Source organism: Gorilla gorilla, chromosome 17, assembly GCF_029281585.2.
Source record: "Gorilla gorilla gorilla isolate KB3781 chromosome 17, NHGRI_mGorGor1-v2.1_pri, whole genome shotgun sequence".
NCBI lineage: Eukaryota > Metazoa > Chordata > Mammalia > Primates > Hominidae > Gorilla > Gorilla gorilla.
Window position 1 is genome coordinate 13317813 of NC_073241.2, and position 18242 is coordinate 13336054.

Sequence of the window (18242 nt, forward strand, 5' to 3'; positions counted from 1 at the left end):
CCATTCCATTCGATTCCATTCTGTTCTACTCGGGTTGATTCCACTCCATTCCATTCCATTCCATTCCAATCTATTCCATTCCATTCCATTCTATTCCATTCGTTTCCATTCCATTCCATTTCATTTTATTCCATTACATTCCATTCCATTCTATTCCATTGAATTCCATTCCATTCCATTCCATTCCATTCCATTCCATTCCATTCCATTCCATTCCGTTCTACTCGGGTTGATTCCACTCCATTCCATTCCATTCCATTCCATTCCATTCCACTCTGGTTGATCATTCCATTCCATTCCATTCCATTCCATTCCATTCCATTCCATTCCATTCCGTTCCATTCCGTTCCATTCCACTCGGGCTCATTCCATTCCATTCCATTCAATTCCATTCCATTCCATTCCATTGCATTCCATTCCATTCCATTCCATTCCGTTCTACTCGGTTTGATTTCCATTCCATTCCATTCCATTCCATTCCATTCCATTCCATTCCATTCCATTCCATTCCATTCCATTCCTTTCCATTTACTCCATTCCGTTCTACTCGGGTTGATTCCATTGAGTTTTGTTCCGTTCCGTTCCGTCCCGTCCCGTCCCGTCCCGTCCCGTCCCGTGCCGTTTTACTCAGGTTGATTCCTTTCCATTCCGTTCCGCTCGTTTTCGTTGCGTTCCATTCCGTTCCACGCTGGTTGGTTCAATTCCATTCTATTCTATTCTATTCCTTTCCATTCCATTCCATTCCATTCCATTCCATTCTACTCGGGTTGATTCCATGCCATTCCGTTCCGTTCCATTCCGTCCCATCCCGAACCGTCCCATCACGTCCCGTCCCGTCCCATCCCGTTCCGTTCCACATGGGTTGATTCAATTCCTTTCGGTTACATTGAATTCCATTCCATTCCATTCTACTCGGATTGATTCCATTCCATTCCATTCCATTCCATTCCATTCCATTCCATTCCATTCCATTCCATTCCATTCCTTTCCATTCCAATCCATTCCATGCTACTCGGGTTGATTCCATTCCATTCCATTCCATTCCATTCCATTCCATTCCATTCCATTCCATTCCATTCCATTCCATTCCATTCCATTCCATTCCATTCCATTCCGTTCTACTCGGGTTGATTCCATTCTATTCCATTCCATTCCGTTCGATTCCATTTGATTCCATTCGATTCCATTCCATTCCATTCCATTCCCTTCCAGTCCATTCTATTCCATTGAATTCCATTCCATTCCATTCCATTCCATTCCATTCCGTTCTACTCTGATTGATTCCATTAAATTCCATTCCATTCCATTCCGTTCTACTCTGATTGATTCCATTAAATTCCATTCCATTCCATTCCATTCGATTCCATTCCATTCCATTCCATTCCATTCCATTGCATTCCATTCCATTCCAATACATTCCATTCTACTCTGGTTGATTCCATTCCATTCCATTCCATTCCCTTCCATTCGTCTCCATTCGATTCCATTCCATTCCATTCCATTCCATTCCATTCCATGGAATTCCATTCCATTCCACTCCATTCCATTCCATTCCATTCCATTCCATTCCATTCCATTCCATTCCATTCCATTCCGTTCTACTCGGGTTGATTCCATTCCATTCCATTCCATTCCATTCCATTCCATTCCATTCCATTCCATTCCACTCCATTCCATTCGATTCCATTCGATTCCATTCCATACCATTCCATTCCATTCCAATCCATTCCATTCTACTCGGGTTGATTCCATTCCATTCCATTACATTCCATTCCATTCCATTCCATTCCATTCCATTCCATTCCATTCCATTCCATTCCATTCCATTCCATAGCATTCCATTCGATTCCATTAGATTCCATTCCATTCCATTCCATTCCATTCCAATCCATTCCATTCCGTTCTACTCGGGTTGATTCCATTCTATTCCATTCCATTCCATTCGATTCCATTCGATATCATTCGATTCCATTCCATCCCATTCCATTCCATTCCATTCCGTTCTACTCGGGTTGATTCCATTCCATTTCATTCCATTCCATTCCATTCCATTCCATTCCATTCCATTCCATTCGATTCCATTCCATTCCATTCGATTCCATTCCATTCCATTCCATTCCATTCCATTCCATTCCATTCCATTCCATTCCATTCCATTTACTCCATTCCGTTCTACTCGGGTTGATTCCATTGAGTTTGGTTCCGTCCCGTCCCGTCCCGTCCCGTCCCGTCCCGTGCCGTTTTACTCAGGTTGATTCCTTTCCATTCCGTTCCGCTCGTTTCCTTTAGTTTCCATTCCGTTCCACGCGGGTTGGTTCAATTCCATTCTATTCTATTCTATTCCTTTCCCTTCCATTCCATTCCATTCCATTCTACTCGGGTTGATTCCATGCCATTCCGTTCCGTTCCATTCCGTCCCATCCCGATCCGTCCCATCCCGTCCTGTCCCGTCCCATCCCGTTCCATTCCACATGGGTTGATTCAATTCCTTTCGGTTAGATTGAACTCCATTCCATTCCATTCTACTCGGATTGACTCCATTCCATTCCATTCCATTCCATTCCATTCCATTCCATTCCATTCCATTCCATTCCAATCCATTCCATTCTACTCGGGTTGATTCCATTCTATTCCATTCCATTCCATTCCATTCCATTCCATTCCATTCCATTCCATTCCATTCCATTCCATTCCATTCCATTCCATTCCATTCCATTCCATTCCATTCCATTCCATTCCATTCCTTTCGATTCCATTCCATTCCATTCCATTCCATTCCATTCCATTCCATTCCATTCCATTCCGTTCTACTCGGGTTGATTCCATTCTATTCCTTTCCATTCCGCTCGATTCCATTTGATTCCATTCGATTCCATTCCATTCCATTCCATTCCCTTCCATTCCATTCTATTCCATTGAATTCCATTCCATTCCATTCCATTCCATTCCATTCCATTCCATTCCATTCCATTCCGTTCTACTCTGATTGATTCCATTCCATTCCATTCCATTCCATTCCATTCCATTCCATTCCATTCCATTCCATTCCATTGCATTCCATTCCATTCCATTCCATTCCAATACATTCCATTCTACTCTGGTTGATTCCATTCCATTCCATTCCATTCCATTCCATTCGTCTGCATTCGATTCCATTCCATTCCATTCCATTCTATTCCATTGAATTCCATTGAATTCCATTCCATTCCATTCCATTCCATTCCATTCGATTCCATTCCATTCCATTCCATTCCATTCGATTCCATTCCATTCCATTCCATTCCATTCCATTCCATTCCATTCCATTCCATTCCATTCCATTCCATTCCGTTCTACTCGGGTTGATTCCATTCTATTCCATTCCATTCCGTTCGATTCCATTTGATTCCATTCGATTCCATTCCATTCCATTCCATTCCCTTCCATTCCATTCTATTCCATTGAATTCCATTCCATTCCATTCCATTCCATTCCATTCCATTCCATTCCATTCCGTTCTACTCTGATTGATTCCATTCCATTCCATTCCATTCCATTCCATTCCATTCCATTCCATTACATTCCATTCCATTCCATTCCAATACATTCCCTTCTACTCTGGTTGATTCCATTCCATTCCATTCCATTCCATTCCATTCGTCTCCATTCGATTCCATTCCATTCCATTCCATTCTATTCCATTGAATTCCATTGAATTCCGTTCCATTCCATTCCATTCCATTCCATTCCATTCCATTCCATTCCATTCCATTCCATTCCATTCCGTTCTACTCGGGTTGATTCCACTCCATTCCATTCCATTCCATTCCATTCCATTCCATTCCATTCCATTCCATTCCATTCGTCTCCATTCGATTCCATTCGATTCCATTCCATTCTATTCCATTGAATTCCATTCCATTCCATTCCATTCCATTCCATTCCATTCCATTCCATTCCATTCCATTCCATTCCATTCCATTCCATTCCGTTCTACTCGGGTTGATTCCATTCCATTCCATTCCATTCCATTCCATTCCATTCCATTCCATTCCATTCCACTCCATTCCATTCTATTCCATTCGATTCCATTCCATTCCATTCCATTCCATTCCAATCCATTCCATTCTACTCGGGTTGATTCCATTCCATTCCATTCCATTCCATCCCATTCCAATCCATTCCATTCCATTCCGTTCTACTCGGGTTGATTCCATTCCATTCCATTTCATTCCATTCCATTCCATTCCATTCCATTCGATTCCATTCGATTCCATTCCATTCCATTCCATTCCAATCCATTCCATTCTACTCGGGTTGATTCCATTCCATTCCATTCCATTCCATTCCATTCCATTCGATTCCACTCGATTCCACTCCATTCTTTCCATTCCATTCCAATCCATTCCATTCTACTCGGGTGGATTCCATTCCGTTCCATTCCATTCCATTCCATTCCATTCCATTCCATTCCATTCCACTCCATTCGATTCCATTCCATTCCATTCCATTCCATTCCATTCCATTCCATTCCATTCCATTCCATTCCATTCCATTCCATTCCATTCCGTTCTAGTCGGGTTGATTCCATTCTATTCCATTCCATTCCATTCCATTCCATTCCATTCCATTCCATTCCATTCCATTCCATTCCATTCTATTCCATTCCATTCTACTCCATTGAATTCCATTCCATTCCATTCTATTCCATTCCATTCCATTCCTTTCCATTCCATTTAGTTCTACTCGGGTTGATTCCATTCCATTCCATTCCATTCCATTCCATTCCATTCCATTCCATTCCATTACTTTCCATTCCATTCCATTCCAATCCATTCCATTCTACTCGGGTTGACTCCATTCCATTCCATTCCATTCCATTCCATTCCATTCCATTCCATTCCATTATAATCCATTCCATTCCATTCGATTCCGTTCGATTCCATTCCATTCCATTCCATTCCATTCCATTCCATTCAATTCCATTCGATTCCATTCGATTCCATTCCATTCCATTGCATTCCAATCCATTCCATTCTACTCGGGTTGATTCCATTCCATTCCATTCTATTCCATTCCATTCCATTCCATTCCATTCCATTCTATTCCTTTCGATTCCATTCCATTCCATTAAATTCCATTCCATTCCATTCCATTCCATTCCATTCCATTCCGTTCTACTCGGGTTGATTCCACTCCATTCCATTCCATTCCATTCCATTCCATACCATTCCATTCGATTCCATTCGATTCCATTCCATTCCATTCCATTCCATTCCATTCCATTCCATTCCATTCCATTCCATTCCATTCAATTCCGTTCTAGTCGGGTTGATTCCATTCTATTCCATTCCATTCCATTCCATTGCATTCCATTCGATTCCATTCCATTCCATTCCATTCAATTCCATTCCATTCTACTCCATTGAATTCCATTCCATTCCATTCAATTCCATTCCTTTCCATCCCATTCCATTCCATTTAGTTCTACTCGGGTTCATTCCATTACATTCCATTCCATTCCATTCCATTCCATTCCATTCAATTCCATTCCATTCCGTTACTTTCCATTCCATTCCATTCCAATCCATTCCATTCTACTCGGGTTGACTCCATTCCATTCCATTCCTTTCCATTCCATTATATTCCATTCTATTCCATTCGATTCCGTTCGATTCGATTCCATTCCATTCCATTGCATTCCATTCCATTCCATTCCATTCCATTCCGTTCTACTCGGGTTGATTCCATTCCATTCCTTTCCATTCCATTCCATTCCATTCCATTCCATTCCATTCCTTTCCATTCCCTTCCATTCCATTCCATTCCAATCCATTCCATTCTACTCGGGTTGATTCCATTCCATTCCATTGCACTCGACTCCATTCGATTCCATTCGATTCCACTCCATTCCATTCCGTTACATTCCATTCCATTCCATTCCATTCTATTCCATTGAATTCCATTCCATTCCATTCCATTCCAATCCATTCCATTCCATTCCATTCCATTCCATTCCATTCCGTTCTACTCGGGTTGATTCCATTCCATTACATTCCATTACATTCCATTCCATTCCATTCCATTCCATTCCAATCTATTCCATTCTATTCAATTCGATTCCATTCGATTCCATTCAATTCCATTCAATTCCATTCCATTCCATTCCAATCCATTCCATTCTACTCGGGTTGATTCCACTCCATTCCATTCCATTCCATTCCATTCCATTCCAATCTATTCCATTCGATTCCATTCCATTCCATTCCATTCCATTCCATTCCATTCCATTCCATTCCAATCCATTCCATTCTACTCGTGTTGATTCCATTCCATTCCATTCCATTCCATTCCATTCCATTCCATTCCATTCCATTCCATTCCATTCCATTCCATTCCGTTCTACTCGGGTTGATTCCATTCTATTCCATTCCATTCCATTCGATTCCATTCGATTCCATTCGATTCCATTCGATTCCATTCCATTCCATTCCATTCCATTCCATTCCATTCTATTCCATTCCATTCCATTCCATTCCATTCCATTCCATTCCATTCAAATCCATTCCCTTCCATTCTATTCGGGTTGATTCCATTCCATTCCATTCCATTCCATTCCATTCCATTCCATTCCATTCCATTGCATTCCATTCGATTCCATTCGATTCCATTCCATTCCATTCCATTCCATTCCATTCCATTCCATTCTATTCCATTCCATTCCATTCCATTCCATTCAATTCCATTCCATTCCATTCCGTTCCACTCGGGTTGATTCCATTCTATTCCATTCCATTCCATTCGATTCCATTCGATATCTTTCGATTCCATTCCATTCCATTCCATTTCATTCCATTCCATTCCATTCCATTCTGTTCCATTCCATTCCATTCCATTCCATTCTATTCCATTCCATTCCATTCCGTTCTACTCGTGTTGATTCCATTCCATTCCATTTCATTCCATTCCATTCCATTCCATTCCATTCGATTCCATTCGATTCCATTCCATTCCATTCCATTCCAATCCATTCCATTCTACTCGGGTTGATTCCATTCCATTCCATTCCATTCCATTCCATTCCATTCCATTCCATTCCACTCGATTCCATTCCATTCCATTCCATTCCATTCCAATCCATTCCATTCTACTCGGGTGGATTCCATTCCATTCCATTCCTTTCCATTCCATTCCATTCCATTCCATTCCATTCCATTCCATTCCATTCGGTTCCATTCCATTCCATTCCATTCCATTCCATTCCATTCCATTCCATTCCATTCCATTCCATTCCGTTCTAATCGGGTTGATTCCATTCTATTCCATTCCATTCCATTCCATTCCATTCCATTCCATTCCATTCCATTCCATTCTATTCCATTCCATTCTACTCCATTGAATTCCATTCCATTCCATTCTATTCCATTCCATTCCATTCCTTTACATTCCATTTAGTTCTACTCGGGTTGATTCCATTCCATTCCATTCCATTCCATTCCATTCCATTCCATTCCAATCCATTCCATTCTACTCGGGTTGATTCCATTCCATTCCATTCCATTCCATTCCATTCCATTCCATTCCATTCCATTCCTTTCTATTCCATTCCATTCCATTCCATTCCATTCCATTCCATTCCATTCCATTCCATTCCATTCCATTCAATTCCATTCCATTCCTTTCGATTCCATTCGATTCCATTCCATTCCATTCCATTCCATTCCATTCCATTCCAAACCATTCCTTTCTACTCGGGGTCCTCATTCCATTCCATTCCATTCCATTCCATTCCACTCGGGTTCTTTCCATTCCATTCCATTCCATTCCATTCCATTCCATTCCATTCCATTCCGTTCTACTCAGGTTGATTTCCATTCCATTCCATTCTATTCCATTCCATTCCATTCCATTCCATTCCATTCCATTCCATTCCATTCCACTCCATTCCATTCTGCTCGGGTTGATTCCATGCCGTTCCGTTGCGTTCCATTCCGTCCCATCCCGACGCGTCCCGTCCCGTTCCGTCCCGTCAAATTCCGTTCCTTTCTTATCGGGTTGATTCCGTTTCATTCCGTTCCGTTCCTTTCCGTTCCATTCCATTCCGTTACACGCGGGTTGATTCAATTCCATTCTATTACATTGAATTCCATTCCATTCCACTCCATTCCATTCTACTCGGATTGATTGAATTCCATTCCAATCCATTCCAGTCCATTCCAATCCATTCCATTCTACTCGGGTTGATTCCATTCCATTCCATTCCATTCCATTCCATTCCATTCCATTCCATTGCGTTCCATTCGATTCTATTCCATTCCATTCCATTCCATTCCATTCCAATCCATTCCATTCTACTTGGGTTGATTCCATTCCATTCCATTCCATTCCATTCCATTCCATTCGATTCCATTCGATTCCATTCGATTCCATTCCATTCCATTCCATTCCATTCCATTCCATTCCATTCCATTCCATTCCATTCTGTTCTACTCGGTTTGATTCCACTCCATTCCATTCCATTCCATTCCATTCTATTCCATTCCATTCCATTCGATTCCATTCCATTCCATTTCATTTTATTCCATTCCATTCCATTCCATTCTATTCCATTGAATTCCATTCCATTCTATTCCATTCCATTCCATTCAGTTTCATTCCATTCCATTCCATTCCATTCCATTCCATTCCATTCGATTCCATTCCATTACATTCCATTCCATTCCATTCCATTCCATTCCGTTCTACTCGGGTTAATTCCATTCTATTCCATTCCATTCCATTCCATTCCATTCCATTCCATTCCATTCCCTTCCATTCCATTCTATTCCATTGAATTCCATTCCATTCCATTCCATTCCATTCCATTCCATTCCATTCCATTCCATTCCATTCCATTCCATTCCATTCCGTTCTACTCTGATTGACTCCATTCCATTCCATTCCATTCCATTCCATTCCATTCCATTCCATTCCATTCCATTCCATTTCATTCCATTCCATTCCATTCCAATACATTCCATTCTACTCTGGTTGATTCCATTCCATTCCATTCCATTCCATTCCATTCCATTCCATTCCATTCCATTCCATTCCATTCCATTCCATTCCATTCCGTTCTACTCGGGTTGATTCCATTCCATTCCATTTCATTCCATTCCATTCCATTCCATTCCATTCCATTCCATTCCATTCCATTCCATTCCATTCCAATCCATTCCATTCTACTCGGGTTGATTCCATTCCATTCCATTCCATTCCATTCCATTCCATTCCATTCCATTCCATTCTATTCCTTTCGATTCCATTAAATTCCATTCCATTCCATTCCATTCCATTCCATTCCATTCCATTCCATTCCATTCCATTCCGTTCTACTCGGGTTTATTCCACTCCATTCCATTCCATTCCATTCCATACCATTCCATTCGATTCCATTCCATTCCATTCCATTCCATTCCATTCCATTCCATTCCATTCCATTCCATTCCATTCCGTTCTAGTCGGGTTGATTCCTTTCTATTCCATTGCATTCCATTCCATTCCATTCCATTCCATTCCATTCCATTCCATTCTATTCCATTCCATTCTACTCCATTGAATTCCATTCCATTCAATTCAATTCCATTCCATTCCATCCCTTTCCATTCCATTTAGTTCTACTCTGGTTGATTCCATTCCATTCCATTCCATTCCATTCCATTCCATTCCATTCCAATCCATTCCATTCTACTCGGGTTGACTCCATTCCATTCCATTCCTTTCCATTCCATTATATTCCATTCTATTCCATTCGATTCCGTTCGATTCCATTCCATTCCATTCCATTCCATTCCGTTCCATTCCATTGCATTCCATTCCATTCCATTCCATTCCATTCCGTTCCACTCGGGTTGATTCCATTCCATTCCTTTCCATTCCATTCCATTCCATTCCATTCCATTCCATTCCATTCCATTCCATTCCCTTCCATTCCATTCCATTCCAATCCATTCCATTCTACTCGGGTTGATTCCATTCCATTCCATTGCATTCGACTCCATTCGATTCCATTCGATTCCATTCCATTCCATTCCGTTCCATTCCATTCCATTCCATTCCATTCTATTCCATTGAATTCCATTCCATTCCATTCCATTCCATTCCATTACATTCCATTCCATTCCATTCCATTCCATTCCATTCCATTCCATTCCATTCCATTCCGTTCTACACGGGTTGATTCCATTCCATTCTATTCCATTCCATTCCATTCCATTCCATTCCATTCCATTCCATTCCAATCTATTCCATTCTATTCAATTCGATTCCATTCGATTCCATTCAATTCCATTCAATTCCACTCCATTCCATTCCAATCCATTCCATTCTACTCGGGTTGATTCCATTCCATTCCATTCCATTCCATTCCATTCCATTCCATTCCATTCCATTCCATTCCATTCGATTCCATTCGATTCCATTCCATTCCATTCCATTCCATTCCATTCCATTCCATTCCAATCTATTCCATTCGATTCCATTCCATTCCATTCCATTCCATTCCATTCCATTCCATTCCATTCCAATCCATTCCATTCTACTCGTGTTGATTCCCTTCCATTCCATTCCATTCCATTCCATTCCATTCCATTCCATTCCATTCCATTCCATTCCATTCCATTCGAATCCATTCCATTCTACTCGGGTTGATTCCATTCCATTCCATTCCATTCCATTCCATTCCATTCCATTCCATTCCATTCCACTGGATTCCATTCCATTCCATTCCATTCCATTCCAATCCATTCCATTCTACTCGGGTAGATTCCATTCCATTCCATTCCTTTCCATTCCATTCCATTCCATTCCATTCCATTACATTCCATTCGGTTCCATTCCATTCCATTCCATTCTATTCCATTCCATTCCATTCCATTCCATTCCATTCCATTCCGTTCTAATCGGGTTGATTCCATTCTATTCCTTTCCATTCCATTCCATTCCATTCCATTCCATTCCATTCCATTCCATTCCATTCTATTCCATTCCATTCTACTCCATTGAATTCCATTCCATTCCATTCCTTTCCATTCCATTTAGTTCTACTCGGGTTGATTCCATTCCATTCCATTCCATTCCTTTCCATTCCATTCCAATCCATTCCTTTCCATTACTTTCCATTCCATTCCATTCCAATCCATTCCATTCTACTCGGGTTGATTCCATTCCATTCCATTCCATTCCATTCCATTCCATTCCATTCCATTCCATTCCATTCCATTCCATTCCATTCGATTCCATTCGATTCCATTCCATTCCATTCCATTCCATTCCAATCCATTCCATTCTACTCGGGTTGATTCCATTCCATTCCATTCCATTCCATTCCATTCCATTCCATTCCATTCCATTCCATTCCATTCCATTCCATAGCATTCCATTCGATTCCATTAGATTCCATTCCATTCCATTCCATTCCATTCCATTCCATTCCATTCCATTCCATTCCGTTCCACTCGGGTTGATTCCATTCTATTCCATTCCATTCCATTCGATTCCATTCGATATCATTCGATTCCCTTCCATCCCATTCCATTCCATTCCATTCCATTCCGTTCTACTCGGGTTGATTCCATTCCATTCCATTTCATTCCATTCCATTCCATTCCATTTCTTTCGATTCCATTCTTTTCCATTCCATTCCATTCCATTCCAATCCATTCCATTCTACTCGGGTGGATTCCATTCCATTCCATTCCATTCCATTCCATTCCATTCCATTCCATTCGATTCCATTCCATTCCATTCGATTCCATTCCATTCCATTCCATTCCATTCCATTCCATTCCGTTCTAGTCGGGTTCATTCCATTCCATTCCATTCCATTCCATTCCATTCCATTCCATTCCATTCCATTCCATTCCATTCCATTCTATTCCATTCCATTCTACTCCATTGAATTCCATTCCATTCCATTCAATTCCATTCCATTCCATTCCTTTCCATTCCATTTAGTTCTACTCGGGTTGATTCCATTCCATTCCATTCCATTCCATTCCATTCCATTCCATTCCATTCCACTACTTTCCATTCCATTCCATTCCAATCCATTCCATTCTACTCGGGTTGACTCCATTCCATTCCATTCCATTCCATTCCATTCCATTCCATTCCATTATATTCCATTCTATTCCATTCGATTCCGTTCGATTCCATTCCATTCCATTCCATTCCATTCCATTCCATTTCATTCCATTCCATTCCATTCCATTCCATTCCATTTACTCCATTCCGTTCTACTCCGGTTGTTTCCATTGAGTTTGGTTCCGTCCCGTCCCGTCCCGTCCCGTCCCGTCCCGTGCCGTTTTACTCAGGTTGATTCCTTTCCATTCCGTTCCGCTCGTTTCCTTTACGTTCCATTCCGTTCCACGCGGGTTGGTTCAATTCCATTCTATTCTATTCTATTCCTTTCCCTTCCATTCCATTCCATTCCATTCCATTCTACTCGGGTTGATTCCATGCCATTCCGTTCCGTTCCATTCCGTCCCATCCCGATCCGTCCCATCCCGTCCCGTCCCGTCCCATCCCGTTCCATTCCACATGGGTTGATTCAATTCCTTTCGGTTAGATTGAACTCCATTCCATTCCATTCTACTCGGATTGACTCCACTCCATTCCATTCCATTCCATTCCATTCCATTCCATTCCATTCCATTCCATTCCAATCCATTCCATTCTACTCGGGTTGATTCCATTCTATTCCATTCCATTCCATTCCATTCCATTCCATTCCATTCCATTCCATTCCATTCCATTCCATTCCATTCCATTCCATTCCATTCCATTCCATTCCATTCCATTCGATTCCATTCCATTCCATTCCATTCCATTCCATTCCATTCCATTCCATTCCATTCCATTCCATTCCATTCCGTTCTACTCGGGTTGATTCCATTCTATTCCATTCCATTCCTTTCGATTCCATTTGATTCCACTCGATTTCATTCCATTCCATTCCATTCCCTTCCATTCCATTCTATTCCATTGAATTCCATTCCATTCCATTCCATTCCATTCCATTCCATTCCATTCCGTTCTACTCTGATTGATTCCATTCCATTCCATTCCATTCCATTCCATTCCATTCCATTCCATTCCATTCCATTCCATTCCATTCCATTCCATTCCAATACATTCCATTCTACTCTGGTTGATTCCATTCCATTCCATTCCATTCCATTCCATTCCATTCGTCTCCATTCGATTCCATTCCATTCCATTCCATTCTATTCCATTGAATTCCATTCCATTCCATTCCATTCCATTCCATTCCATTCCATTCCATTCCATTCCACTCCATTCCATTCGATTCCATTCCGTTCCATTCCATTCCATTCCATTCCATTCCATTCCATTCCATTCCATTCCGTTCTACTCGGGTTGATTCCATTCTATTCCATTCCATTCCGTTCGATTCCATTTGATTCCATTCGATTCCATTCCATTCCATTCCATTCCCTTCCATTCCATTCTATTCCATTGAATTCCATTCCATTCCATTCCATTCCATTCCATTCCATTCCATTCCATTCCGTTCTACTCTGATTGATTCCATTCCATTCCATTCCATTCCTTTCCATTCCATTCCATTCCATTCCATTCCATTCCATTCCATTCCATTCCATTCCAATACATTCCATTCTACTCTGGTTGATTCCATTCCATTCCATTCCATTCCATTCCATTCGTCTCCATTCGATTCCATTCCATTCCATTCCATTCTATTCCATTGAATTCCATTGAATTCCATTCCATTCCATTCCATTCCATTCCATTCCATTCCATTCCATTCCATTCCATTCCATTCCATTCCATTCCATTCCGTTCTACTCGGGTTGATTCCACTCCATTCCATTCCATTCCATTCCATTCCATTCCATTCGTCTCCATTCGATTCCATTCGATTCCATTCCATTCTATTCCATTGAATTCCATTCCATTCCATTCCATTCCATTCCATTCCATTCCATTCCATTCCATTCCATTCCATTCCATTCCATTCCGTTCTACTCGGGTTGATTCCATTCCATTCCATTCCATTCCATTCCATTCCATTCCATTCCATTCCACTCCATTCCATTCGATTCCTTTCGATTCCATTCCATTCCATTCCATTCCATTCCAATCCATTCCATTCTACTCGGGTTGATTCTATTCCATTCCATTCCATTCCATCCCATTCCAATCCATTCCATTCCATTCCGTTCTACTCGGGTTGATTCCATTCCATTCCATTTCATTCCATTCCATTCCATTCCATTCCATTCGATTCCATTCGATTCCATTCCATTCCATTCCATTCCAATCCATTCCATTCTACTCGGGTTGATTCCATTCCATTTCATTCCATTCCATTCCATTCCATTCCATTCCATTCCATTCCATTCGATTCCACTCGATTCCACTCCATTCTTTCCATTCCATTCCAATCCATTCCATTCTACTCGGGTGGATTCCATTCCGTTCCATTCCATTCCATTCCATTGCATTCCATTCCATTCCACTCCATTCGATTCCAATCCATTCCATTCCATTCCATTCCATTCCATTCCATTCCATTCCATTCCATTACATTCCATTCCATTCCGTTCTAGTCGGGTTGATTCCATTCTATTCAATTCCATTCCATTCCATTCCATTCCATTCCATTCCATTCCATTCCATTCCATTCTATTCCATTCCATTCTACTCCATTGAATTCCATTCCATTCCATTCTATTCCATTCCATTCCATTCCTTTCCATTCCATTTAGTTCTACTCGGGTTGATTCCATTCCATTCCATTCCATTCCATTCCATTCCATTCCATTCCATTCCATTACTTTCCATTCCATTCCATTCCAATCCATTCCATTCTACTCGCGTTGACTCCATTCCATTCCATTCCATTCCATTCCATTCCATTCCATTCCATTATAATCCATTCCATTCCATTCGATTCCGTTCGATTCCATTCCATTCCATTCCATTCCATTCCATTCAATTCCATTCGATTCCATTCGATTCCATTCCATTCCATTCCATTCCAATCCCTTCCATTCTACTCGGGTTGATTCCCTTCCATTCCATTCCATTCCATTCCATTCCATTCCATTCCATTCCATTCCATTCCATTCTATTCCTTTCGATTCCATTCCTTTCCATTAAATTCCATTCCATTCCATTCCATTCCATTCCATTCCATTCCATTCCATTCCATTCCGTTCTACTCGGGTTGATTCCACTCCATTCCATTCCATTCCATTCCATACCATTCCATTCGATTCCATTCCATTCCATTCCATTCCATTCCATTCCATTCCATTCCATTCCATTCCATTCCATTCTGTTCTACTCGGGTTGATTACACTCCATTCCATTCCATTCCATTCCATTCTATTCCATTGCATTCCATTCGATTCCATTCTATTCCATTCGATTCCATTCCATTCCATTTCATTTTATTCCATTCCATTCCATTCCATTCTATTCCATTGAATTCCTTACATTCCATTCCGTTCCATTTCATTTTATTGCATTCCATTCCATACCATTCTATTCCATTGAATTCCATTCCATTCCTTTCCATTCCAATCCATTCCATTCTACTCGGGTTGATTCCATTCCATTCCATTCCATTCCATTCCATTCGATTCCATTCCATTCCATTCCATTCGATTCCATTCCGTTCTACTCGGGTTGATTCCATTCTATTCCATTCCATTCCGTTCGATTCCATTCGATTCCATTCGATTCCATTCCATTCCATTCCATTCCCTTCCATTCCATTCTATTCCTTTGAATTCCATTCCATTCCATTGCATTCCATTCCATTCCGTTCTACTCTGATTGACTCCATTCCATTCCATTCCATTCCATTCCATTGCATTCCATTCCATTCCATTCGATTCCATTCCATTCCATTCCATTCCATTCCATTCCATTCCATTCCATTCCATTCCAATACATTCCATTCTACTCGGGTTGATTCCATTCTATTCCATTCCATTCCGTTCGATTCCATTCGATTCCATTCGATTCCATTCCATTCCATTCCATTCCCTTCCATTCCATTCTATTCCTTTGAATTCCATTCCATTCCATTGCATTCCATTCCATTCCGTTCTACTCTGATTGACTCCATTCCATTCCATTCCATTCCATTCCATTGCATTCCATTCCATTCCATTCTATTCCATTCCATTCCATTCCATTCCATTCCATTCCATTCCATTCCATTCCAATACATTCCATTCTACTCTGGTTGATTCCATTCCATTCCATTCCATTCCATTCCATTCCATTCGTCTCCATTCGATTCCATTCGATTCCATTCCATTCTATTCCATTGAATTCCATTCCATTCCATTCCATTCCATTCCATTCCACTCCATTCCATTCCATTCCATTCCATACAATTCCATTCCGTTCTACTCGGGTTGATTCCGTTCCATTCCATTCCATTCCATTCCTTTCCATTCCATTCCACTCCATTCCATTCGATTCCATTCGATTCCATTCCATTCCATTCCAATCCATTCCATTCTACTCGGGTTGATTCCATTCCATTCCATTCCATTCCATTCCATTCCATTGCATTCCATTCCATTGCATTCCATTCGATTCCATTCGATTCCATTCCATTCGATTCCATTCGAGATCATTCGATTCCATTCCATCCCATTCCATTCCATTCCATTCCATTCCGTTCTACTCGGGTTGATTACATTCCATTCCATTTCATTCCATTCCATTCCATTCCATTCCATTCGATTCCATTCGATTCCATTCCATTCCATTCCATTCCAATCCATTCCATTCTACTCGGGTTGATTCCATTCCATTCCATTCCATTCCATTCCATTCCATTCCATTCCATTCCATTCGATTCCACTCGATTCCATTCCATTCTTTCCATTCCATTCCAATCCATTCCATTCTACTCGGGTGGATTCCATTCCATTCCATTCCATTCCATTCCATTCCATTCCATTCCATTCCATTCCATTCCATTCCATTCGATTCCATTCCATTCCATTCCATTCCATTCGATTCCATTCCATTCCATTCCATTCCATTCCATTCCATTCCATTCCATTCCATTCCATTCCATTCCATTCCGTTCTAGTCGGGTTGATTCCATTCTATTCCATTCCATTCCATTCCATTCCATTCCATTCCATTCCATTCCATTCCATTCCATTCCATTCCATTCTATTCCACTCCATTCCACTCCATTGAATTCCATTCCATTCCATTCTATTCCATTCCATTCCATTCCTTTCCATTCCATTTAATTCTACTCGGGTTGATTCCATTCCATTCCATTCCATTCCATTCCATTCCATTCCATTCCATTCCATTCCATTCCATTGCATTAAATTGCATTCCATTCGATTCCATTCGATTCCATTCCATTCCATTCCATTCCATTCCATTCCATTCCATTCCATTCCATTCTGTTCCACTCGGGTTGATTCCATTCTATTCCATTCCATTCCCTTCTATTCCATTCGATATCATTCGATTCCATTCCATCCCATTCCATTCCATTCCATTCCATTCCGTTCTTCTTGGGTTGATTCCATTCCATTCCATTTCATTCCATTCCATTCCATTCCATTTCTTTCGATTCCATTCGATTCCATTCCATTCCATTCCATTCCAATCCATTGCATTCTACTCAGTTTGATTCCATTCCATTCCATTCCATTCCATTCATATCCATTCCATTCCATTCCATTCAATTCCACTCGATTCCATTCCATTCCTTTCCATTCCATTCCAATCCATTCCATTCTACTCGGGTGGATTCCATTCCATTCCATTCGATTCCATTCCATTCCATTCCATTCCATTCCATTCCATTCCATTCCATTCCATTCCATTCCATTCCATTCGATTCCATTCCATTCCATTCCATGGCATTCCATTCCATTCCATTCCATTCCATTCCATTCCGTTCTAGTCTGGTTGATTCCATTCCATTCCATTGCATTCCATTCCATTCCATTGCATTCCATTCCATTCCATTCCATTCCATTCCATTCCATTCTTTCTATTCCATTCCATTCTACTCCATTGAATTCCATTCCATTCCATTCAATTTCATTCCATTCCATTCCTTTCCAATCCATTTAGTTCTACTCGGGTTGATTCCATTCCATTCCATTCCATTCCATTCCATTCCATTCCATTCCATTCCATTACTTTCCATTCCATTCCATTCCAATCCATTCCATTCT